The sequence below is a fragment of the Candoia aspera genome, chromosome 1, assembly GCF_035149785.1.
Source record: "Candoia aspera isolate rCanAsp1 chromosome 1, rCanAsp1.hap2, whole genome shotgun sequence".
NCBI classification, from domain to species: domain Eukaryota; kingdom Metazoa; phylum Chordata; class Lepidosauria; order Squamata; family Boidae; genus Candoia; species Candoia aspera.
The window spans coordinates 57,440,439-57,467,681 of record NC_086153.1 but is presented as its reverse complement, the minus strand read 5'-3'; the positions used below and the strand labels follow the sequence as shown (position 1 = coordinate 57,467,681).

At 39.7% G+C, this 27,243-nt stretch overlaps 1 protein-coding gene across 1 annotated transcript in view; it reads left to right on the top strand.

Moving 5' to 3' along the window:
• Window positions 1-27,243, top strand: part of BABAM2 (BRISC and BRCA1 A complex member 2) — a 200,740-nt gene that overhangs the window by 155,285 nt on the left and 18,212 nt on the right. The gene's annotated exons all lie outside the window — the stretch shown is intronic.

The following is a 27,243-nucleotide window of genomic DNA, read 5'->3' as shown; positions in this document are numbered from 1 at the left end:
AATAATAGATTATTGCTAGGAACTGGTCACAGAGAATATGCAGGCCAGACAATGTGGGAATTACAAGTTAGTATAATAGGGCATGTATTGCAGCAGGGACTTACAGTCATTTTGCAAATTGGACTGATAAATAATTATATGCATGCATTCAAAGGATACATATATCTAGATCAAACAGGAATTTTCATTAGTTTGGTATTTGGGCTGCATCAAAACTTTCTGTAGACTCTTCATGAGTATATTTGGGCAGGACAGTTTATAAGCTGAACTGTTACATCCTACTTCCAATGGAATATTATATACATTCCTACACCTAAGAGAACTGATTTTTTCTTAAAAAGCTAGCATTCAAGCAATTAGCGGTGAGCAGATATATAGCTGTCAAGGTATCTATAAAACCCTAGTTGTTCCAGACAAAGCATTCTTCATTTGTCATGTATGTTGAAGTTCTGAAAGACTTGGAGATTTCAACAATCATCTCACTGGCTCAGATTAGCAAATAATGGCTTCTTCTGTTTTTTGTGCCCAAACCTATAGTGCAGTTATGCAACTATACGTATTAACCTTATTATACCATCGTTCAACAAATCTATTGTCCCTAGCATTATTGCTAAGCAGCTGTTTGCTTCACTTCACATCAAGGTTCCAAGTGCTTTGTTAAATGACTTCAAAAACCCAGGAAATGAAAGAAAATAAGGCAACAAATCAAGGACATAAATATCAGCAGGATGGAAGAATGTGTAAAGGTGCCTTACATAAAATCATCGAACTGCAGAAGTGGTGAAAGAACAGTACATTAGAGATTGCTGAGCTCCATAAATAAATCTGTATAGAACATAAGACTTTTAAGTGGCAAACTTGAAATGACTTAGGGGAAAAAAGAGAAAGCAGTCGGCAAAACATTTAACATACATTCAGAAATTAAGGCAAGTGACTCATGAAAATAAGTGTTGTGGTTTTAGAGTAATAAAATGGCAGTTAAAGTACTGAAATATGTGAAAGTTTTATCATTCTCTGATAGTAATAGCAAATGAGCTTTAGTTATACAGTGGCGCTTACACGTTTGTGAATCCTTTTGAATGTTCATAATTTCTGCATAAATATGACCTAAAACTTAATCTGTTCCCCACACAAGTCCTCAGTAAATAAATGAACAAGTATAATGTTTTTGATTAATTTGTTTAATTGGGTTCTTTTTATCTAGTTTTAGGACTTGTGTCCTAAATTTCAAAAGGGTTCACAAACTTTTAAGCAAACTTTTAAGTTTGCCATTGCCACCTCTCTAGGACTAGAACTATTAATTAATAGGGAGGTAACAGAAAATTTGCAGGCTCAAATAAATATGGGAATGAATCATGTAGCCGAACTGTGAGAGTTAATAACTAAACATGAGAAGATAGCATAAGGAAGGAGAAGGGTGATGGAAACTTGGAATGAATTCACATAGAAGTTCACTTTAGTATCTTATGAGAAACCCTGCCTGTAAGAATTGTGGTAAGAAGACATCTATGGTATCTCATTTTGTCAGCATAAAAGTTGCTTTTGCAACAAAAAAAAAAGCTGGAGGTGGGGGAATGTACAATGATAACTGAAGGCTATTACGGAGGCAAACAATTCATGATGATCTGTAGTAGCCATAAATCACGGCTAATTATGGGAACATTGTATTCCTATACATGGTATAGATATAAAACACATACTGGATTTTTGTTTCCCTGTGGGAAATTTTATGCTTTCCTTTTCTTAAGTAGGCACTTAAGTCTATGCAGACAGAGCATAGACTTCCTGCCTGCAGTTTAGTGTTGTAAGTAATGTTTTCCAGTTTGTGCGTGGAGTATATAGTTATTGGATGCTACGTTCTCTTCACAGACATGTTTTATGCAGTTCCTTAAGTTCTCATGAGGCTTCAGAAAATGCAGAAGAAACCTGAACTTGATTATTTTTCCTGAAATATATTTATATCAATCATAATCATGCTGTTTTATAGATGTATTGTGATGTCTTTTAGCAGGTTATTTGGATATGTATTGATTCATTCATTCATTCATTTAGTAACCAGAAGAGGAAACAGCCATCCTTCAGCTCTTTCTCTTTGTGATTAACAATAACAGGATATATTGCACAAGCATAAAGATACAAATGTCTTTGATTTCAGACCATATTTCACTCCTGCCCATTTGCCTTCCTCTCCAGCTTGCTGCAGTTCACCTTGTTTGGCCCAATTGCTCCAGATATTTTAATCCATTAGATTGCACTTAGTTTTTCTTTCACTTAATATCAGCTCCAGCATTGCATGGTTACTGTATACTAATGTTCCTCCTACTTTACTTGGTCAAGTAAATTTAACAGCCAATACAACCCCTCTTCTCTTCCTATAACTTCTATTGTTTTTGAACAAACAATATATTCTAATCATGGGATTCATTCCATCAGCTTTCCATTATTCCTATTAATTTATATTTGCTTATTTTCCATGCTTGTAGCATTATTATATAGACAACAAAGATCTTAAACTTTCGTTTTCTTTCTGATCAGGAGCATCTTTTATTAGCAAACTGCCACTTTTACAGATACGTCATTTTTAAAAGCAAATTGACTGTTTTTTTAAGTCATTGAAATCATGTTTTCAAGATGGCACCCAGCTGACACATCTGCCCCCCCTGCAGTAAATCACATGGGGTGGGGGGTGTTGTTACTTTTGCATCCTTATTATTTTTGGAGTTTCATGGTTAATATTAAGCAGTTTGCTTTGTGTTGGTTTGGAGAGGTAGTGGAGCTATGACATTGAAATTGACTTGGCAGTTGTTGGTAGGCTTTCTTGCCCTCATGCTTTCCAAGGCTTGTGGGGATGGGTGTGTTTCAGTTCCACTAGAAGTGGAGAGCACTAGAGCTTTCTGGAATTGTTTGGAGCTTGTCTACCTATGCTTCTATGGCAGTACAGTAAGGGATACCATGGAGCCAGCACTTGATTACACTTGGTTGAGTTCCAGCAGCTTAGTTCCAACTCACTTTCAGACTCTCCCAGAGATGGTGGCTGGGATTTTTATGCCCAGCAAGGACTGGAAAGTGAAAGAACTTCAAAGAATGGGAAGCTGAAGAGTGGCAAAACCAAAAGTAGAGAGTCCAGCGAAGTGTGAAGTGCAGAAGTTGGTGGTGGGACTTTTGATGGACTGTGATTTGAGGGATTTGATGGGATTTGATTGTGGAACAAAATTATTTTTGAAGATTGGAAGCGTAAGAAGAAAGCTGGTGACCCAAAGCTGACTGGAGGTGGGAACCTTTGTGGCCTCAAGAAGAAAGAAAGGGAAAGAAAGGGAAGATCTAGAAAAGGCAGCACATCAAAGAGAATGGAAGCCTGCCAGATCTGAAACACAGCAGAAGTACTGATTTCAGTGATGTATGATATGTCGTGGAAGCAATGGGCAGAGGGAGCAGGGCAGGAGCCAAGCCTACCAGCGTTCCTTCAGATGATGCAGTCAGAGGAGATGCCACTGTGCTGTTCTGGGTCAGAGCTGAACTTCTGTTGTGGGGTTGGGTGCCCTTTAGTACCTGTCTGTAGTAGAGGAGTAAGGTCTCTTGCAGAAATTCACTCCCTGGGTGGAAAAGAGAAGGGGAAGATTCTCCCAGGGTGAGAGGACAGGGGGTGAGTGCTCCTTTGGGATGTGTCTTTGTGTGAATGGGGTTGGTAAGGTGACCAACACCTTGTGGATTTATGTTTGGGAGGGTATGTAAATGAACGGTTGTAGGCTGTGAAACTGTTTAATTATTTTGTGTCTGGAGACTGTGAGGGTCTGGAAGGGAAGATGTAAACTGAGGTTGAACCCAAACAAGGTAGAGTTGCTGTTTTGCCAGAGACCATCTGGCTTTCTGTCTAGCCAGTGGTTACTCTGATGGAATGGCGCTCTCCCTGAAGAAGCAAGTCCACAACCTGGGTATACTCTTGTACTTATAGCTACTGCTGAATGAGCAGGTAGAGGCCATGGTCAGTCTTCACCCAGCTTCAGCTGGTATGTGCCAGTTGCATCCCTACTTGGAGCAAGAGGACTTGAAGACATTAACATATGCCCTTATCACTGTCCACATAGACTACTCCATTTGCTCTAGATGGGGATGCCTTTTAAAATTATCCAGAAAACTATGACAGAAGTCAGCAGTCCATGGACTGATGGATAAGAGCAATTGCAGCTGATTTTTTCCTATAATCCAGGCACACTGGCTGGCAGTAGGTTTGTGTGTTGGTTTTGACTTTTAAAGACCTAATTGGCTTCACTTGAAGATATTTGCAAGACCACATGTTCCAGATGTAATACCTGTTCAGTATATGTGTCCCAGATGAGAATGCTGTGAGTTCCCACCCCATGAGAAATCAGTGGGGCCTCAGGGATAGTGTTCCCTGGTTGTGGACCTCTATGCTATGGAGTAATGTTTCTTTGGAGATTAGATCAGTGACAACCTTGATGTTATTTCAAAAGGCTGTCAAGATAGTTATTCTTTGGGTCTTTCTAAAGCTAAAGTTATCTTAGATTGATGGGTATCATTTGATAGTTGTAATGATGTAGATTGTTTGATTTGTATTGCATTTTTATGTACTTTTATCTATATTCTTTTATGGCTTTATTATTGTAAACCATCAGGAGTCTTTGAATTTTGGTGGTATGTAACTGAAATGAAATAAACAAATTAGTCATCTGAATATTAATAGTAAGGCTTCTTCTGGGGGACAAACAAATAGATGGAAATTTTCTGACAAAAATCTCTTACGATTCAAATGTAGTATGTGTTGTATTGTCTGTGTACATGAAATGACTAACACCTTTACTTTAAATTTTAATTTAAACTGTTCATTTAATACAGTTTATAGTAACTGATGGGTTGAAATACCAACATCTAATACTTCCACATATTTTATTCTTCAGCTACTAGTATCTAATTATCGTTACAGCTCAAATGTAGTATGTGTTGTATTGTCTGTGTACATGAAATGACTAACACCTTTACTTTAGATTTTAAATTCAAACTGTTCATTAAATACAGTTTATAGTAACTGATGGGTTGAAATACCAACATCTAATACTTCCACATACTTTATTCTTCAGCTACTTAGTATCTAATTATCGTTACAGCTCCAGAAGTTCCACTTTAATTCAATATCGTTATAAGGTCAAATAGAAAACTAATAAAACAAAAATGAACATGGATAATGGCCTGTAAAAGTGTAATTTTTACTGCAATATAATCTATGCATGTTCATGACAGTGGGTTGCAATACAATGGAGTCTGGCTAGTTGAATTGCTTTTTTAACGTACAGTTTGAAAAGTGTTGTCTTGCATAGCTAAGTACAGGTCTTAAGGCATAATATGTTGATTTTGACAGGTGCCTGCCAGGGATCTTCAGTGCTGTCATGCATAATATGAATTTCAACCAAATTAGGAAGGCTTGGGAAACTTACTTCTGGCCACTTCTTATTAAATCTTTGACTGTGGCTAGGAAAGAATAATGATTAAATCTTGATGAGAGATATTTATATGTGAAGTGCTTGACAGAATATAGAGTTTTCTAAATAACAAATGTACAACTGTACAATATCAGCATTGTTTCTTTCCATTGTATCTAGTGAAAACTAAGCAGGATTTTGCTTATTAAATAATGAGTAGATTTACAATTATGTTAATAGTTTTTATTACAGTGCAGAATCTTTTATCACTTTTTTTTAAGTGATAGGAAATGGGTGCACTTTAACTATACTTGGTGTAAATACTACATTCTTTACAAAGATATTTCTGTTCAGTCAAATAGGTCCATTTCATTTTGGATGCATGCCCCCTGACCTCAAATGGCCAACAAATGTTGATAGATCTGGTTCATCAGTATCTAATTTTGGTGAATTCTGTGGAGCTAAGCAGAAAAATAATATATTGAAGAATGTGATTCTAATGTAAGACTTAATCTGTTGTAGTATGCAGCAGTATTTTCAAACTATTTCATTGAGTACCAAATCTAAATATTTGAATGATGACATAAGGACTTTGAATTATGTCCATCTTCATAAAGAACTGAGGCTCCCTGGATCAATTAATGGCATTTGCAAAGAAGAAGTAATATGGGGAGTAAAAATAAATACTTAACTATAATGTAATAAATATAGAAAGCCAATAGAAGAGAATAGAAAGTAAAGAAGCATAAATAATGATTTAACAGATCATTTATGATCAGCCCAAAATTATTTTGGCAACATTTACTGCTCTGTTTAAACCCTTACAAGGACAGAAGAATCCATAAATGATTTCCTTTTTACATGAGATACATTAAGATGATGACGATGTTGATCAGAATTATATTTCTTATGAAGAATATACCTAGAAATATAACTTCATACCAATGTTTGTAAAATATAATTTCCTTTTATTGCATGTTCAGAAGAACATGTGAATTGGATATGCTGTAGGATATGTTGCTGGCTTTCTAATCTGATGGAATATGAGTTATGATTTATTTGATGGCATTGTATTTATCTGACAACATGGTAGTATCACTTCTAATTAGATCAGGTAGGTTTAGATGACTCATCAGCATGATTAACTGATTAATGCATATTACGTTTATTTTGAATAAAGTGTTAGTTGTTTTAAAAAATCCAAATATTTATAAGAATGGTCATTCACTAATGAGAGATGCTTTTGATCATAAAGAATATTGTTTCTAAAGTTCATGACCTTTGTTGTCTATACAGTAATGGTAGAACTACAGGGAATAAATAAGATGACTTGGACTCTTTAAGACAAACGTACTTTAACAGGAGTGATGGAGACTGGATAGGATAACTCTTATGACTCAAATGTTATATTTGACCAGATAGTTTATTGATATTAAGTTAATTTATGTCTACAGCTTTTTTCATAGTCCTAAGGTTGTAAAATCACCTTGGTGCATCTTGACAAAACCACGCTGGTTTCTACTATTCAGCTTGTCATTTGCAAAGTGCCTGCATTATAATCAGTTATAGCATCTTTTATATAGCAAAGCCAAATCAAAAGATTTGTAAATCTGCAGATCCTTTCTCAATCTACAGATTACAAACAAGCAAATGCTGCTCAGTCTTGTGGCATTTCATCTGTTCCCTGGGATTTCTAAAGTATGATAGATGTTCTAGGTACGTAAAGAAAATGAATGCAGTTCACCTGGCTTTGAATATTTGAACTCATTTAAGGCTTCAGGGCATTTCTTATCATTCTTGAATTGCAAGGCATGAGCAAAAAGGGGATCACATAGTTCTGCTTTCTCTTATTCCCTATTAATACTTTACTTACTGTCTTTTGGTTTCTTCCACTTCAGGCATTTTTAAACTCTTGTTTCATTTATCCTGGCATCTCTTATTAGGCTTTGCTTTAGTTTTATGCTTTAGTTTCCTTGACATTCACCCTAAAAGCTTCAGCTACTCATCTATATCAAATTACTTATTACGTACGTTTGCCCACATTGTCCTTTTTAGATATTTCTTCTTTTTCTTCCTGGCTGGAGTTATTTCTGACTGCACATTTAGTAACTCCTTTTTCAGGAACTCCTGCTCATCTTTGTTTTACACTTATTTAGCTCAGGAATTTTCTTCAGTATTTCTCAGCTTATTAAAATTAACTTTCATGAAATTTGAGGAGCAAACATAGCTACTCTTTTTCAGCTTCCTTATCATTTTAAGCTCATTTACCATAATTTTTTTCTTTTTCATTCTAGGTAGTTTTACTGTTCAAAAGTAAGATTTACTGAATTCACTGAAGTTGAATAAAATGCCCAGTATCAGAGTGCTTTTATATAAATTTACTGTATGGATACGGCAAAATTCCTTGCAAAGTCTTGTACAGTTTTGGTTCTTCCATCTTAACAATGATATTTCAGAGCTGGGAAAGGGCAGAAAAAAACAGCCCACATAATTGAAAGATTGGTAGAGTTTCCATATAAATATCAGTTAATAAAAATATATGTTAGGAACATTCCCTTTCTTTTTTACTATGAATAGCTTGGTCAAAGTTTCATAATGGACAAAATATGTTATTTCCAGTCATTGAAGGTAGAGTCAACAAGAAAGGGGTTAATCTTTTTTCCTGTCTTGTAGAAGGAACTCCTCCCTTTCAGTCTTTTTTCTCAACTCCATTGAGAGAACTGGCAATGAGAGCAACAGTGCGCGCGCACATACATACACACGCACCCTGAAAATTAGGGGAAAAAAGAGAACATGAATACAAAAGGGCAGGAAGTCATGAGGTCTGTACTCAGATCAGAGCACCCAGGTTGAAGAGGATTCCAGAAATCACTAACTCCACATGAAAGCCAAATGAGGCATAAGTGTCATGTACCAGTATTGCCACGATCAGAGGCTGCACTGCTGCAAATGAAGGCCCCATTAGTGGCACATGGACATTTAGGGAGGCACAAACAGCTCATGCCAGCACCACCATATGTGGGGGAAGGTACATGGAACCTGACAGAGTTGCTCAGCACCATAGCCTTGGCAACCTCAGTAAGCCACACTAGAGACCACGTAGGGTGTAATAGCAGTGGAGGTAAGTAATGTCACAGGGTGGTAATGTTAGGTGGTAGCCTCAACTCTTCCTAGTGGAGATGGCACCAGGAAGTGCCAACTGCAGTAACCTTCCAGCAAATGGACTAGCACTTAGTGGTGCCAGCAGCTGTGACCCTCTGATTGGAAGGACACTAGATAAAAGGAAAGATAGCACAACAGTGGCAGGTACACTTGAGGTGAATCTCCTTATTTCTTCCAGTATTAGATTTTGACAGGAGGACCAAGGCATCCTGATTGGCGTTTGAAAGAGGTCAAGACTAGATCCCAAAGAGCAGGCAAAACATAAGCCAGCCTATCTGGGTCCATCATGGCAGCTCAGGTCCCTGAGGAGGGACAGGCCCCATTGGACCCATTTATTCTTGCAAAAAAGAGTATTTCTCTCCCTCCCAGAAAGGTGGTTTCCAGAACTGAGATAGTTGTAATCCTAAGCCAGTTCTTGAGGAATAGGGGCTATTGCAGTTCAAACAGCAGGAGGATAAGGGAGTCAACCACCCTCCAGAAGGACTGTGATCTTATTCCAAGCCAACACTGCTTATCCACCAACTCCATTTGAGGTCAGTACAGCTGGTCCAGCAGGCATTGCACATCTAATGTAACGATTGCCCTACTCAAATAAAATGCTCAGACTCCAAATCTAAGTTTAAGGTCTGGTTTATTTAGAATAAGGTGCAAACAGAGAGAAAGCTGAGAATGAGAAAAGCGCGCCTAAACTCAAACTAAATAGCTCAGTTTCCAACAACGACCCCCCCCTTACATACAGAACAATCCCACATTCCCAGGTGCTCCTAACGAGCTCTGCTGATCAACGGGCAAAAAGACCTTGACATTTAAGAGATAACCCAAACACATTCCTTCCTGGCACAGCCCTACACATCTCCCCGTACAAGGTTTATCAGCAGCGCCCTCCCAGCCAGGAACACGCATCAACACTCTGGCATGTGAACCGTTACGATGGAGCAAACATCGCAACGGTAATCATGACATCTAGTGAGTGGACAACACAACACATATTGGCACAAACTGACAAATACTGTATTACAACCAAGGCCTACATAAACAGTAAAGGGACCCACAGAAAGACACACAAAACTAATGCCTTTAAAAAAACCAGTCTCCTTATCAGCAGAGTACATAAAGGAATCAGTAAACTCTCAGCAGACTGGCTGGGACATTGGCCCTTGTTTCTGTACTGAAACAGAATCCACATCAACTTTTTAAAACCGTTTGAGCTTTAAAATCTGTATGCAATTGATGTATGTAATTGATACAGAAGAATGTTTTTTCTTGAACAGAGGATTTTTACAGATAATAGTTAGAAAACATTTTTAAAAATCTGAACTTAGATACTAATTTTAAAATTTCACTTCAATGTTTCTTTCTTTAAATATATTTGAAATGTTGTATGTGACCTTGGAATGTTCATGAACTTTGTGTATTAGGGTAATGTTAAACACAAGTTTCTATTCTGGATCATAGGGATACATGGGTGTATAATAACAGGCTACAATAATCCTGTTATGAAATGTGACTCAGTTTATCAAACCACATTTAAAACGATTACTGTTTGAAATTTTATGTGCACTGTTTATCTGAGTAAACATTGTGGAATAAGACAGCACTTCAAACCATTCTGCATAGAGAGAGAGAGAGAGACAAAGAAACAGCAAGCATTTAAGTTTGTTGCATTATAAGAGATGGAAAATTACACCTTCTGATTTAGAGTTTCAAAGTACCAATTATATGAAGAGATTCAGTGTCAATCACAGTTGAGCAAACACTAAATCATATTCTGGGTATCCCCTACAAAATTGAATTCCTCCAAATTGCTGCTGAATCTTTCAGCATTTCCTTGCAACGGGGCATTAGTCCCAAATTTGGTAGAATGATAGGTCACTTCCCATTTGGTCTGACTTGTTTGACTCCCTTTGCTTCTAGAACTTCAGAGCCAAGTCCAGCCAGTCACAACATTAAGCCTTAATTTAGCCTAGACACTGCTAAGATGATTAAAGGGACTGTGTATTCAGTGTTCCTTAAACCAGTTTCCTTTTTTTAGAAAACTTTATTAAAGCATTTTCAAAATATACATAAAAACTAAAAAGATTGAAACAAAGAAACCTACAAAGAAAAAGAAACAGAACTAAAAAGGTATGAAAAAACACAAAACAACTACAAAGTGACTTCCGACTTTCTATAACAAAGATATACATAAATCAATATCAATATATTACTCCAATTCATATTAAACGGGGGCGGAGCAAGATGGCCACCGAGTGACAGCTTTTTAGTGAGCTCCTAATCCTCTCATTTTATTTATCCCCTATATGTAGTTTTAAGTTAGTTTATTTTATATAATATCAATCAGTAATCTTAGTAATTTTAGTTTTTCTTATTAGGATTAGCAATTTTAGGTTTTTAGATTCAGGATTAGATAGGATTAGGATTTTAGATTTTGGACTCTGGAACTCATCAACTGCAGACACCTGTCGACGAAGTGAGAGTAGGACTTACAATCCTGAATTACCACTCAAGGATGCAAAATCAGAAAGCAAGAATAAAAACAAAAAAGAACTTGAAAAGAAAGTTCAAAAGGAGTCACAAATTGGAGACATAGCTGGAGGAAATCCAAAACAAGACAAGGCTGCGATGACTCTAAAGCAACCAAAGATAAAGGATTTATTTCAATCAATAGACACTGCAAGTAAGTCTCCTTTTCCTTTTCCCTCTCCTCCTATAACTTCCGTCAACAATTCTTATTCCCTACTGGACTGGGATGTGGACGATTGTTTTTCCATTGAAAATGAGGTTTCAACAGGAGATAGAGGGGAGGACATGGTTAATACTAAGAGCAATTTTAAAGGAGACTTGGACCTGGTTGCCAAGAACTGTCTTTTAACTGCTCAGACAGTCATTGCTATATAATGATCAGCTCTCAGAAGCCAATAAAAAGATAGATGAACTAAAGATTCTAATGGGAAATTACATCTCCAAAATAGATAAGAAAGCAAACCATAACTCCCATGCTCCAAAACTTACCCCTAATCCACGGACACCATGGGTGGCACGGGGTCCTCAGAAGGAGAAGACATGGAGGAGAGGCAAGTCTTACAGAGACACAGGATTTTGCTCCAAGTTGCCGATACACCTCTGAATAGGGCTAGGTGGCATAACAGAAGAGTAATACTGAACTCTCTTTCTCAGCTTTTACATTGCAGGGTATATTCTAATGAATTAATAGAGATCTCTTGGCTCCCTAGTAGGCACGGATGTAAAAGAATATTGTTAACTTTTGGACAGATTATTTATCCATCAATGCTCTTTAGGCTTGGAAATATCATATCTGGCCAATTCGTGTGTTTTATAATACACAAACCCAGTCCCTGCTAAAGTCTGGGCGGAGAGCCAAGTCAGCGAGGGAGGACGACATGAACCTTGAAAATCCTAAATGTAACTGTTCACTATCAGTAAAACAAAGTACTCCTCTATTAACAAAGACAGAACAAGATAAGGTTAACAGAAAAAAGATCCCAGATTCACTTAAAGGGAAGATACAGTTTTTGGATGATGAGGATGAACTAATCTATCAGGTTGCCACCCTTCCCCCAGGAGAACAACAACTGATTTTACATAAAATTGAATTAGTAAGGTCAATGTTGAAATTGGTAACTAACGCAACAGAAACTCTTAACACCCTGCTCCCCTCCAGCAGCTCCTCTGTGGAAATGTTACTAAGCCTGGTTTCTGAAAGGATAAAATCTCCAATTAAAAAAAAGAGAAAGCAAAAAAAAAACACAAAGGAAAAGGACTCTCAGCAGGATAATATAGTACAAGTCCTAATTAACCATCCAGAGGATAAAACTGTAGCTGGTGACCTAACATCATTGGCAGTAGAGAATCAGATAGAGCAATCTCAAGAGTCGCTTTACCCAGATGAACTCAGTGTGGACCCTAATTCTGATTCTGTTCAGCAAGGGGGTGTTCCGCCTATATCCTGTCATTCTATATCAGTAAAAGTTAATACCATCAAGGAAAATTCTGAATCGGAGCAATTTTCTGAAAACAGCCACCAACTTGATGCTAGTCACTTTCAAGTACAGCAATTAGAAAATAAAAGGGATGGATTGAGTCCTCTACCATTTGCAGAAATGCTAGCAGCAGACCAAAATCTGTGGAATATTGGCCCCCGAGACAAAGAAGAGCAGCAATTACAACCTATGACGAGGAAGCTGAATCCTATAATAATTGCGTCTACATGGGAAGTATTGACAACATAGTCCCAGCATCAGAACCAAATTGACTGTATCTATCCTCACTTGTTAGTCAGCCACCCCATCTAGAATATTCTGTTTCTGGGAGACCTGTACAAGATAAATTTTCTTGCAACCATCATGAAGCAACTGAAGTTTCGACCATCTCCCAGGACTCGCCTTTAAAAATGGTCACATTTGGGAACTCAGATCGACATATGGATGCTCTTAAATCCCTATCCTCTCATGGAATATTGCAGGTTGGAACGCCAAATCCAAAGACTCTGCTTTCATAAACTACATTGCTGAATTCGACCTACTCTTACTCCAAGAAACTTGGCTTGACAGCAACTTGTTTATAAATGGGTATACATCCCTCTCACTACCCGCAGCTCCTGGAGCAGGACAAGGCAGTATGTGTGGTGGGCTAAGTATCCAAATCTCAACCAAACTACGTACAAATATTATACACTTAGACCCAATGGAGCGTTATGCAATGTCTGTGCTGTTAAAATTTAATAATGCTCTGTTGTTATTGGTGAATGTCTATCTTCCACCTCTCCAGAATAGGTCCCATTTTTACAACATATGGACTAAACTGGAAGTATATGTAAGTACTCTTATGCTAAATAATCCTTCAGTTTATGTAATAGTTTCTGGTGACCTAAATGCCAGGGTGGGGGCGAACGATAAGGCACTTTTTACTCAGTTCCACCAGTATTCCCCAGAACCAGTTACAATTCCCCCCCCTGTTAATCCCGCAATCTAAAGACTCAAAAGGGGACTATAAGGGGCTGTGTCTATTAGTAACAATTAACAAATTAAATTTATATTTATTGAATGGATCTATCAGTAGTGATTTCCTTGGTGAATTCTCCCATTGGGTCGGCTCAAGACCTTCCCTGATTGACTATACTTTAATCTCATGGAATTTGATTACTTTGTACAAAAATTTTATTTAGGAAATCGACCCAATAGTGATCATCTTCCAACTATTACAGTATTAAAAGCATTTGACAATTGCTTTCTGGAAACAGAACCCATCCCATTTTGGGATTCAGACTCAGAACTGAGGCTGGTTCATGTCAAATGGACTGAGCAAATTGCTCAGCTGCTTCTATCCGAAGCAGCACTGCAGCTCCACTCCACCATAGTCAGAGAGAGGTCTGGGGATTCTCCCTTGCAGACATTTACACAACTGATTCAGTTGCTCCAGTCTGTGATTTCCACCCAGAGATCTAGGAGCAGAGATAATCTAGGGGGCAAGATCTATCCTTCCCAGCCCTGGTTTGATGCAGAATGTTTTGAGGCCAAAGGTAAACTGATCAGGGGATTTAAGCTATACAAAGAGAACCCAGTTGAGCACCCCATCCAAGATTTTATGCTCCAGAAGAAACAATATAAACATCTTCTGCAAAACAAGAAAGGAGAATTCACTAAGGTTTCCTGGCAGCAACTGATAACAGCTTCTCAAGCCAGAAATTCCACTCTGTTCTGGCACCTTATAGCTCTCCATTCAATTGACAGGCCCCTTTTACTCCCTCACCTCATACCAGCATCTGTGTGGGAAGACCACTTTAGAGCATTATACTCACAAGAAGAGGCCCATATAGTTGACTTAGATCTTAATATTAACCTGCTCCCAAACTGGGCCCCTGAAATAAAGAGGCTCATAAAACAGTTAAAGCCTGGTAAAGCTCCAGGCAATGACTTTATTACACCTGAAATATTACAAAACAAACTGGATTGGTGGACTCCTGTTCTTGCTTCCCTGTTTACTTATATTGACCGCACTGCACAAATTCCAGAGGACTGGGGCCTAGCTATTATCGTCCCTATTTATAAAAAGGGCACTCGAGACCTGCCTGCTAACTACAGGCCCCTTAACTTGTTAAGTATAATAAGTAAGCTCTATGCCAGACACTCATACAATAAGCTAGTTGACTGGATTGACTCAGAACATATATTGGCAGATGAGCAAGCATGTTTTAGGTCCGGACATTCTATTTATGGACATGCCCTTATACTTCAACATCTGGCCAAAAAATATACATCTAAAACAGGCTTGACATTATATATCGCTTTTATTTATTTTAGGTCTGCATTTGATCTGGTTCCCAGAGCAAGGCTTTGGTCTAAGCTTATCCATACTACAATTGATGGAAGGCTACTGCTGCTCATGCATAATCTTTATAAGAACTCCAGAATCAAAGTTCGATGCAGTACGCAAGGCCATCACACAAGTGAGATTCCAACTCCCAGAGGAGTGAAGCAGGGTTGTATTTTAGCTCCTCTGCTGTTTAATCTGTATATAAATTCACTTGTGGCCAAAATGAATCAACTAGAATATCACCCTCCAAAATTGGCAGACAGGCATATCATAATTTTGTTGTATGCAGATGACATAGTACTCCTATCACAAACATGAATTGGACTCAAACGAGCCATGAGTGCTCTGGCCAGTTACTGCTCTGAAGAAGCTTTCGAAATCAACTATAGAAAGACTAAAATTTTGGTCTTTGCAAAGAGACCTAAACTGCACATCTGGAGGATAAACAGCCAGAACATTGAACAAGTTAAATCCTTTAAATATCTGGGCATGGTTTTTCATAGCTCTACTAAATGCAGTGCGCACCAAAGCTATGTTATACAAAATGCTCAAAAAACACTGGCAGCAATGCAATCCTTTCACTTTACCAAGGGAGCACAGCACATTCCAGCAGCACTGAAGCTATACTCAGCTAAGGCCGCAAACAATTACTCTTCAGTGCTCAGCTAGGACCCTATCCTTCTTTCACACCATTGGAAAGGGTTCAATCCAAATTCTTAAGGGCCATATTTCAGGTACCTCCCTGTACCCCAAATGTAGTATTAAGGAGGGAAGCAAGGTTGCCTAAAGTTGAAAGAGGTGCATGGACTTGTATTATAGCACATTGGCTGAAACTACTGTTTTTCCCTATGGGTTTGGGTTCTTTCCTTTCTAAGGATAATTATAAATCAGTATGGTTCAGGACCATCTCACAAAAACTACAACATCTCGGCTTTTCTAGTGAGGCACTCCTAATGATGGGCTATGAGCGTGCACTTAGCGAATTCAAGCAGCATATCAAAGACCTGGAAATCCAGCAGGACCAGTCAGCTTTGCCTAAGAGTGTTTTTCTGGGCGATCAGCCTTTTCTTATAAGCCAGCAAGATACCTAAATGATATAAGTGTCTCCAAATTTCGGAAGTCACTTACTTTGGCACTCTGTAATGTGCTTCCTACAGCGGTTTTGGAGGGCCGCTATAAAAAAGTCCCATACGAGTTGAGACTGTGCCCCTGTGGACAAGGGGCTATTGAAACTATAGAACATGTCCTGCTATACTGTATAAGGATTCACGAACCCATTTAATAACCCCTCATTTGATAAAATATCCAGGAAATTCTTATCTCTTTTATGTTCGTTGTTGTTGTTATTCGTTTAGTCACTTCCGACTCTTCGTGACTTCATGGACCAGCCCACGCCAGAGCTTCCTGTCAGTCGTCAACACCCCCAGTTGTTCAGTTGTTGCTATCTAATCAGAATGACTTAGTTTCCCTGAACGTAGCTAAATTTTGCTATACAGTCTGCAAATTAGGCAGACCTTGACTGCCCATTGACAACTCTGTTAATCTGTAAATTATTATCATGTTTTGTTCATTTCATTTAAGGTATTTTAATGTATTTCAATGTATTTTTTTTTTTTTTTTTTGTAATTCTGGCCTGTGATCATGTTAAAGATTGATTGATTGATATTAAACATTTCTATAAAGCATTTAAATTCTCATTATTACATTCCCTTCTAGAACAAAGTTGTTGTTTATTCGTTCAGTCGCTTCCAACTCTTCGTGGCTTCATGGACCAGCCCACACCAGAGCATCCTGTTAGTCACCACCCCCGGCTCCCCCAGGGAGGAGTCCATCACCTTTAGAATATCATCTATCCATCTTGCCCTTGGTCAGCCCCTCTTCCTTTTGCCCTCCACTTTCCCTAGCATCAGCATCTTCTCCAGGGTGTCCTGTCTTCTCATGATGTGGCCAAAGTATTTCAGTTTTGCCTTTAATATCATTCCCTCAAGTGAGCAGTCTGGCTTTATTTCCTGGAGGATGGACTGGTTTGATCTTCTTGCAGTCCAAGGCACTCTCAGAATTTTCCTCCAACACCACAGTTCAAAAGCATCGATCTTCCTTCTCTCAGCCTGCCTTATGGTCCTGCTCTCGCAGCCATATGTTACCACAGGGAACACCATTGCTTTAACTATGCAGACCTTTGTTGCCAGTGTGATGTCTCTGCTCTTAACTATTTTATTGAGATTTGTCATTGCTCTTCTCCCAAGGATTAAAGGTCTTCTGATTTCCTGACTGCAGTCAGCATCTGCAGTAATCTTCGCACCTGTTGTTGTTTATTTGTTTAGTCGCTTCCGACTCTTCGTGACTTCATGGACCAGCCCACACCAGAGCTTCCTGTCGGTCGTCAACACCCCCAGCTCCCCCAGGGACGAGTCCGCCCCCTCTAGAATATCATCCATCCATCTTGCCCTTGGTCGGCCCCTCTTCCTTTTGCCTTCCACTCTCCCTAGCATCAGCATCTTCTCCAGGGTGTCCTGTCTTCTCATTATGTGGCCAAAGTATTTCAGTTTTGCCTTTAATATCATTCCCTCAAGTGAGCAGTCTGGCTTTATTTCCTGGAGGATGGACTGGTTGGATCTTCTTGCAGTCCAAGGCACTCTCAGAATTTTCCTCCAACACCACAGTTCAAAAGCATCGATCTTCCTTCTCTCAGCCTTCCTTATGGTCCAGCTCTCACAGCCATATGTTACTACAGGGAACACCATTGCTTTAACTATGCGGGCCTTTGTTGTCAGTGTGATGTCTCTGCTCTTAACTATTTTATCGAGATTTGTCATTGCTCTTCTCCCAAGGATTAAGCGTCTTCTGATTTCCTGACTGCAGTCAGCATCTGCAGTAATCTTCGCACCTAGGAATACAAAGTCTTTCACTGCTTCTACATTTTCTCCCTCTATTTGCCAGTTATCAATCAAGCTGGTTGCCATAATCTTGGTTTTCTTCAGGTTTAGCTGCAAGCCAGCTTTTGCACTTTCTTCTTTCACCTTCATCATAAGGCTCCTCAGTTCCTCTTCGCTTTCAGCCATCAAAGTGGTATCATCTGCATATCTGAGATTGTTAATGTTTCTTCTAGAGATTTTAACTCCAGCCTTGGATTCCTCAAGCCCAGCTTGTCGCATGATGTGTTCTGCATACAAGTTGAATAGGTAGGGTGAGAGTATACAGCCCTGCCGTACTCCTTTCCCAATCTTAAACCAGTCCGTTGTTCCGTGGTCTGTTCTTACTGTTGCTACTTGGTTGTTATACAGATTCTTCAGGAGGCAGACAAGATGACTTGGTATCCCCATACCGCTAAGAACTTGCCACAATTTGTTATGGTCCACACAGTCAAAGGCTTTAGAATAGTCAATAAAACAGAAATAGATGTTTTTCTGAAACTCCCTGGCTTTTTCCATTATCCAGCGGATATTGGCAATTTGGTCTCTAGTTCCTCTGCCTTTTCTAAACCCAGCTTGTACATCTGGCAATTCTCGCTCCATGAATTGCTGAAGTCTACCTTGCAGGATCTTGAGCATTACCTTACTGGCATGTGAAATGAGTGCCACTGTTCGATAGTTTGAACATTCTTTAGTGTTTCCCCTTTTTGGTATGGGGATATAAGTTGATTTTTTCCAATCTGATGGCCATTCTTGTGTTTTCCAAATTTGCTGGCATATAGCATGCATTACCTTGACAGCATCATCTTGCAAGATTTTGAACAGTTCAGCTGGGATGCCGTCGTCTCCTGCTGCCTTGTTATTAGCAATGCTTCTTAAGGCCCACTCAACCTCACTCTTCAGGATGTCTGGCTCTAGCTCACTGACCACACCGTCAAAGCTATCCCCGATATTGTTATCCTTCCTATACAGGTCTTCTGTATATTCTTGCCACCTTTTCTTGATCTCTTCTGCTTCCGTTAGGTCCTTGCCATCTTTGTTTTTGATCATACCCATTTTTGCCTGGAATTTACCTCCAATGTTTCTAATTTTCTGGAAGAGGTCTCTTGTCCTTCCTATTCTATTGTCTTCTTCCACTTCCGCACATTGCTTGTTTAAAAATAATTCCTTATCTCTTCTGGCTAACCTCTGGAATTTTGCATTTAATTGGGCATATCTCCCCCTATCACTGTTGCCTTTTGCTTTCCTTCTTTCTTGGGCTACTTCTAATGTCTCAGCAGACAGCCATTTTGCCTTCTTGGTTTTCTCTTTCTTTGGGATGTATTTTGTTGCTGCCTCCTGAACAATGCTGCCAACTTCTGTCCATAATTCTTCCGGGACCCTATCTACTAAGTCCAGTCCCTTAAATCGATTCCTCACCTCCACTGCATATTCCTTAGGAATATTAGTGAGCTCATATCTAGCTGATCTGTGGGTCTTCCCTAATCTCTTTAGTCTCATCCTAAATTGTGCAAGAAGAAGTTCGTGATCTGAACTACAGTCAGCTCCAGGCCTTGTTTTTACCGACTGTACAGATGTCCGCCACCTTTGGCTGCAAAGGATGTAATCAATCTGATTTCGGTGTTGTCCATCTGGTGAAGTCCATGTATAAAGCCGTCTCTTAGGTTGTTGGAAGAGAGTGTTTGTTATGCAGAGCGAATTGCCTTGGCAAAATTCTATCAGCCTATGTCCTGCTTCATTTTGTTCTCCCAGGCCATGCGTACCTGTAATTCCAGGTGTCATCTGACTGCCCACCTTAGCATTCCAGTCTCCTGTGATGAAAATAACGTCTCGTTTAGGCGTGTTGTCCAGTAGGTGCTGCAGATCCTCATAGAACTGCTCTACTTCAGCTTCTTCAGCATTTGTGGTTGTGGATATTTGGATCACTGTGATGTTAGATGGCTTGCCCTGAATTCGAATTGAGATCATTCTGTCGTTTTTTGGGTTGTATCCAAGCACTGCTTTAGCCACTTTACTATTAATTATGAAGGCTACTCCATTTCTTCTGTGGCCCTCTTGTCCACAGTAGTAGATCTGGTGGTCATCTGATGTGAAGTGGCCCATTCCAGTCCATTTCAGTTCACTGACGTCCAGAATGTCTATCTTGAATCTTGACATCTCACCAATAACCACATCCAATTTGCCCTGGCTCATAGATCTTACATTCCAGGTTCCAATGGTGCGTTGATACTTAGAACGTCGGATTCGCCGTTCACCACCAGCACCGTCGGCCACTAGCCGTCCTTTCGGCTTTGAGCTAGCTGCATCATCACGTCTGGGGCTAGTTGAGCTCATCCTCTGTTCCTCCCCAGTAGCATGTTGACCATCTTCCTTCCTGGGGGTCTCATCTTCCGATGGTATACCGACATATCTCTGGTTGTACTGATCCATTTAGTTTTCATGGCAAGAATACTGGGGTGGGTTGCCATTACCTTCCCCAGGGATCGCATTTAGTCTGACCTCTCTGTCACGACCTTCCCGTCTTGGGTGGCCCTTCACGGTTTAGCTCATGGCATCATTGAGGTGCTCAAGCTCCAGCACCACGACAAGGTAACGATCCTTTGCTGAAGAGAACAAAATTACCTCCCAATTAAAGAAAAACATATAAAACCTTTCAAACATAATTTGGAACCTAATATTGTAATGAACACTACCCTTCTTCAGTATAATTTGCTCCTATCTGCCAACTAAACTAACATTAACCAAACATATAAAAATTATCCAAACAGCCTAAACATTTCTCTAAACCCTTAAAAAACCATCCTGCTAACCACATTTAAACAATAAGCTAGACATGCAGTTGTTTGTTTGTTTGTTTGTTTGTTTAACAGCTCTGCTCTGCTAGCTGCACTGGGTGCTGGTTTGCTTCCGGGTCCAATTCAAGGTGTTGGTTATCACCTTTAAAGCCCTACATGGCATGGGGCCAGGCTACCTGAGGGACCGCCTCTTCCCTGTTACATATGTTAATCCGTCCCACCTGATCATGCAGAGAGGGCATGTTGTGGACCCCGTCTGTAAGAGAATTTCGCCTGGCAGGGTCCAGGAGGTGGACCTTCTCTTCAGTAGCTCCCGCCCTGTGGAACACACTGCCCCTGGAGGTGAGGTTGGCCCCATTGTTCCTGGCCTTCAGGAGGAATTTGAAGACATGGCTCCGCTACCTTGCTTGAGGCAGGGAGGGGAGTCATCATGTTTGGGGATGGCTAGTACCCTAGAGCGCTCTTTGCATACAAGGTCTTGAGTTATCATCAGCCATGTGGATTCTATTTTTATCTTTAATTATTGTATTTGTACAATAATTTGTACTGTATTTTTAAATATTGTACTTTTATTATATATTTATTGTTTTATTGACTATTATTGTAAACCGCCCAGAGTCCCTCTGGTGGGAGGAGATGGACAGTGACAAATTTGATAAATAAATAATTTTTATTTATTTATTTATTTTTCATTTTTTTTTATCACCGCCCATCTCCCCCAAAAGGAAATGTAAGAATTTTCAAAACAGCATAACCATTTATCCAAACCTTTAAGAAACCATCCTGATAAATACTGATAAATTTAGAAAATTATCCCACTTCAAAGTAAACCAAGGCATTTACATGTCTCAGTATTATGTACAGAGCTTTCTTCTTGTCAATTTCAAATTCTACAGCCTGCTTTAAAAAGCCCAAATATATGTCCAAAATCTTCCAGCCTCTAGAGTTTAATTCTCTTTCTTGATCATGGTGTGGTGGCAACACTGTCTTCTTATCTTCAACTTTCGACAACTCAATTTTCCTTTGACTATTTAAATCTAAGTCACCAATGTTGGCAGATGCTGGGAAAGCCTTTAGCCCAGGAGAGGTCAAAAAAGTCACACACCAAGCATTTCTATAAAAATAATTTATTTACAGAAAGCAAAAACAAAAGCAAAACATTTAAAGTACGTAGCTCCCTTTGGAGCAAGCCTTGCTGAGCTACATTTCCAGCAGAGAGAGAAAGAGGAAGTGAAGAACAAGTCCGGGCAGGATTCCACCCCTCCCCCCAGGCTATTTGCATGAAGCACGAGAGAGGAGACAATCACTTGCAACCTTTTCACCCGGCCAAAATGACTAGGCACATATAGCAGTCTTAATCTGTTAGTAGGAAAACCTCAACACTCCCCTTTTTACACTATAGATTAAGTTGCAAACCAATCTTCTCTGACAACTCTTTGTGTCTTGGTACAGGAAGAGGTTTGGTTAAAATATCAGCAATCATGTCTTTTGATTCACAATATTTTAACATTTCTCCTTTGCTTATCATATCTTTGATATATTGATATCTAATATTGATATGTTTTGTTCTACTTCTGCAGGCTTCAGATTTTGCCATAGCAATGCAAGCTTGATTATCCTCATAAACAGTTATAGGCTGGTTCACTTCCATGCCTATGTCTTTTAACAAATGTTTAAACCATGTAACCTCATTACAGGTTTGTGTTAGAGAATAAAACTCTGCTTCTGCAGTGGAAAGAGCAACAAGTGTTTGTTTTCTAGAATGCCAGCCTAAGCTAGATCCAGCAAATTGAATTAAAATCCCAGAAGTGGATTTTCTGTCACTGACATCTGCTCCCCAGTCAGAATCGGCAAAAGCCTGCAATTTCTCAGTTCCAGAGGCATTTAGCTTCAGGCAATAATTCTTTGTTCCTTGCAAATACCTCATTAACCTCTTCAATGCTGCTTTTCCAGTAGATGTAGGCTTCTCTACCTGTCTACTTAAAATGGCCACAGAATTTGAGATATCTGGGCGAGAATGATTTGCAATGTACAGTAAACTTCCAATTGCAGATCTATAGTTCTCTGCCTCAGTTAATTGAGTTTCTCCTATATCTTTCTGAAAATCTATTATCATTGGAGTAGAGACTGGTTTACAGTCTTGCATATTAAAATCTTCTAGGAGCTTTTGAATTTTACTACGTTGGTTTAACAGAAAGCTACCATCCTTGTCTCTGTGTACTTCCAAACCTAGGTAATTGGTCACAACTCCAAGGCTTTTTAATATGAAATGGCTTTTCATGCAGGCTTCAAAATCAAGCCTTTGTTTTTCTGTTGATGTGAATAGCAGCAAATCATCAACATAAATGCACAGATACATACAGCCTTGTTTGTCCTTCTTCATATATACACAGGGATCTGCTTTTCCTTTTTCAAAACCAAAATTCTGCAGTTTTTCATCTACTTTTTGGTTCCAGGATCTAGCAGCTAGTTTTAACCCATAGATTGACTTCTGCAGTTCACAGACTAGATTCTCCCCTTTTTCATAGCCAGGGGGTTGCTGCATGTATAATCTGTGGTCTAAATCACCATAGAGAAATGCAGTTTGAATGTCATAGTGGTTAACTGACATTCCCTTGAGTGCAGCAACTTTTAACAGTAATCTAATTGATTCACCTTTAGTAACTGGTGCAAAAGTCTTGTCAAAGTCTAAATCTTTCCTTTGAGTGAACCCTTTTTCAACCAACCTTGCTTTATATTTTTGGATTTTGCCATCAGCATCCCTTTTCAGTTTGAAAACCCACCTACAACCCAGACAGCGTTCATTGGGAGGTAGATTTACCAGTTTCCATGTTTTATTTTCTTTCAAGGATGCTAATTCCTGTTGCATGGCAGAATGCCAATTTTGTGCAATCTCAGGTGGTAAAGCATTCACTTGTTCTAAAGACTCAGGTTCTGTGAATATGTGAAAAGCCTTTACTGTTTCAGCCTGAAAACGTGATGGAGGAACGCCTTTATTACTCCTCTGAGATCTGCGAGGTAATACAGGGCTTAAATTTTGACTCCTATCACTTTCCTGAGAAGCATCTATCTCATCAGACAGATCTTCAGTTTGCTTTTCTGGTTTAATGTCCTCATCAGGCAAAAGATCACCATCAGCAAGTCCTTGCTGTTCTCTTGTGGTGGTCAGTTCAACTGGAGAGCTAGAATTTAATCTCCCCCAGTTTTGTTCAGCAAAAGAAGCGCTTTTGCTAATTATTAATTTCTCTCCCATTATGAACCTGTAGCTCCTCTGGCTTTGTTCATAGCCAACAAAGATGGCTTTCTTTGTTGTGGGGCCTCCTTTCCTTCTCTGCTGTTTTGGAATGTGAACCCATGCAGTGCTACCAAACACTCTAAGATGGCTTACCTTTGGTTTCACACCATAAAACAAATGGAATGGAGTGTCCTGAATCATTGAGTTATACAACCTGTTCTGTACATAACAAGCAGTCGATAAAGCTTCTCCCCAGTACTTAAAACATAATCGTGAATCTTTTAACATGCATTCCATCGCATTTTGCAAGGTTCTGCCCTTTCTTTCAGCAACACCATTTTGCTGTGGGGTGTACGGGTTAGAAAGAATTTGTTCTATCCCTTTTTCCACTAGGAACCTTCTGAATTTGTGAGAAAGGTATTCTCTTCCTCTATCACATTGGAGTGCAGATACAGGCCTAGGGAATTTTCCATTTGCCCATGTCACAAAACTTTTAAATTTCTCAAATGCCTCATCTTTATGTTTTAAGATGTAGATAAATGTGTATCTTGAGAAATCATCAATGATGGTCATTGCATACCTTGCTTGTCCAAGACTTGGAGCAAAAGGACCAATAATGTCAGAGTGTACAATTTCCAAAGGTCTAGTTGTAACTCTGTCACTGTGCTTACTCACAGGAGCTTTTAGTGTTTTGCATTCTTTGCAAACTACACAGTCTAAGTATTTATCACAGGGTTTTATCTTTAGGTCAGCACACAGCTGTGGCATTTGTGCTATATACTTGAAATTAGCATGACCAAATCTCCTGTGCATCAGGTGTACACATTGGTCATGATATGGTGTGTTGCCAACTGCAGCCTTGCAGCTTGGCTTCCTTGCATTTTGCACAATGTACAAGGAGTCTTTTAACATACCAGTAGCACACAATTTCCCATTTTTACGTATCTCACAACCATTTTTCTTAAATGTTATGATATACCCTGTTGCAGCCAATTGTGCCACAGATAAAAGGTTTGATTGTAAATTTGGCACATACAACACACCTTTTACAGTTTCTCCTAAGCAGGATAAATACAAGTCACCTTGTCCCATAATTTTGGTCACAGACCCATCAGCCAAAGATACACTTTGTCTTTCAGTTTTAGACAGTGACACAAAAGAGCTTTTACAATTACATAAATGACAACTGGCCCCAGAATCTAACACCCATACATCAGAATTACCCTTCTCAGCAACCTGTGCAATTTGGGTTGTCTGAAGAGCCTTCTTCTGTGTTGCCCTTGTGTTCTTCTGCTCTGTCTTTCTACTCTTGGGTCTCATGGCACAGTCTCTTTGCAAATGTCCAGCTGAACCACAAGTGAAGCATCGCTGGCTGGCTAGTGCTGTGGCCTCAGGTTCCTTTCCCTTCTTTTCCCTCATTTTCTGGTCTTGCAGCTTTCCAGAAGAGATGGGGGGGGATCTTTCCTCTCTCTTCTCCCATTCAGCGAGTAAGCGCTGTGTAACATACGATGGGGTGAGGTCTGCTTCAGGCATAGCCTCCAGGGTACAAATCAGCGTGTCCCACGTTTCATTTAGTGAGGACAGGAGGATATAGGATTTTGTGAGAGGTGTAAATTCCATTCCTCTCTCCTGCAACTCAACAAACAGCTGCTGAATATAATGCAGGTGCTCAGGAAGGCTATCTCCTTCTGCAAGGTAGGCTCTGTACAGCTTTTTCGTCAGAGTAACTTTACTCCCTGCTGTTGCCTTTACATATAAGTCTCTCAAAGCGTCCCAAAGTTGCTTTGCAGACTGCATGCCTCGCACGTGGACTAGCTGATTGTCCTCAACTCCCAAGATAATGGTGGCTCTAGCCCGCTCATCCTGTCTCAGCCATTCAGCACTGGGATTTTGGGGGCTTTGCTCACCAATTTGCAGCCAAAGATTCTCTCTGCGAAGATACATCTCCATCTTCAGGGCCCAATTCAAATAGTTGGTCTCTGATAGGCGCTCCAGAGGCATCGCTGAGGGCTGGGAGGTAGCCATGGCTTCTTCCTTCTTTTGCAAGTCACCTCAGCTAGCTTCTAAGTCCTGCAGACCGGCAGTTGCTGGAAAATCTCCAGGTGGCTCCAAAGAAAATCTTCACAGGTCTTTGCTACCTGCCTTTAAATTGTGCATGAGGTGTGGAGCTGATCTCTCTTTTCTCTCTGGGTTTTACTGCGTTGTTTACTGGGCCCATAACCTGTTGGCAGATGCTGGGAAAGCCTTTAGCCCAGGAGAGGTCAAAAAAGTCACACACCAAGCATTTCTATAAAAATAATTTATTTACAGAAAGCAAAAACAAAAGCAAAACATTTAAAGTACGTAGCTCCCTTTGGAGCAAGCCTTGCTGAGCTACATTTCCAGCAGAGAGAGAAAGAGGAAGTGAAGAACAAGTCCGGGCAGGATTCCACCCCTCCCCCCAGGCTATTTGCATGAAGCACGTGAGAGGAGACAATCACTTGCAACCTTTTCACCTGGCCAAAATGACTAGGCACATATAGCAGTCTTAATCTGTTAGTAGGAAAACCTCAACAACCAATTCTCACCTTTTTCTTTGGAGAAACCACTTTACTCTTAAGGTAGTCTTCAGTCTTAGCAGTTTCTCTCGATTCTTGTGACAATTTGGACTTCACAAATTCTGAGAAATGCTCCAAGACTTGAATAATAGCACTGTAAGGTAAAGGTAAAGGTTTCCCTTGACGTAAAGTCCAGTCGTGTCCGACTCTAGGGGGCGGTGCTCATCTCCGTTTCTAAGCCGAAGAGCCGGCATTTGTCCGTAGACACTTCCGGGTCATGTGGCCAGCATGACGACTCGGAACGCCGTTACCTTCCCGCCGAAGTGGTACCTATTGATCTACTCACATTTGCATGTTTTCGAACTGCTAGGTTGGCAGGAGCTGGGACGAGCAATGGGAGCTCACCCCGCCGCGTGGTTTCGAACTGCCGACCTTCCGATCGGCAGCTCAGCGGTTTAACCCACAGCGCCACCGCGTCCCTTATATAAATAGCACTGTAGAGATCTTTAAATAGCAAATTAATTTCCTCCATATTTCTTAACAGTAAGATAGATTATGATGCCCCCTAGTGCCACTGAACACACTCTCCAGCCTTTTTATCTCCAGTGTGGCCAATCAGGAAAATAAAAAGTAATAACAAGCAGCATTCCCATGGGAAACTGAAAGCAAATAGATCAGAACTTCAATCCGCAGATTCAGCGAAGAAGAGTAAGTTTTATATTCCTTAAAAATTACTTTAATAAAAAAGCAATAAAAAAACAAAATTCTTTAAATTGATTCTTTAAATCTCAATTTAACAAATTATATATAAAAAGCCAAATTACCAAGTTAATA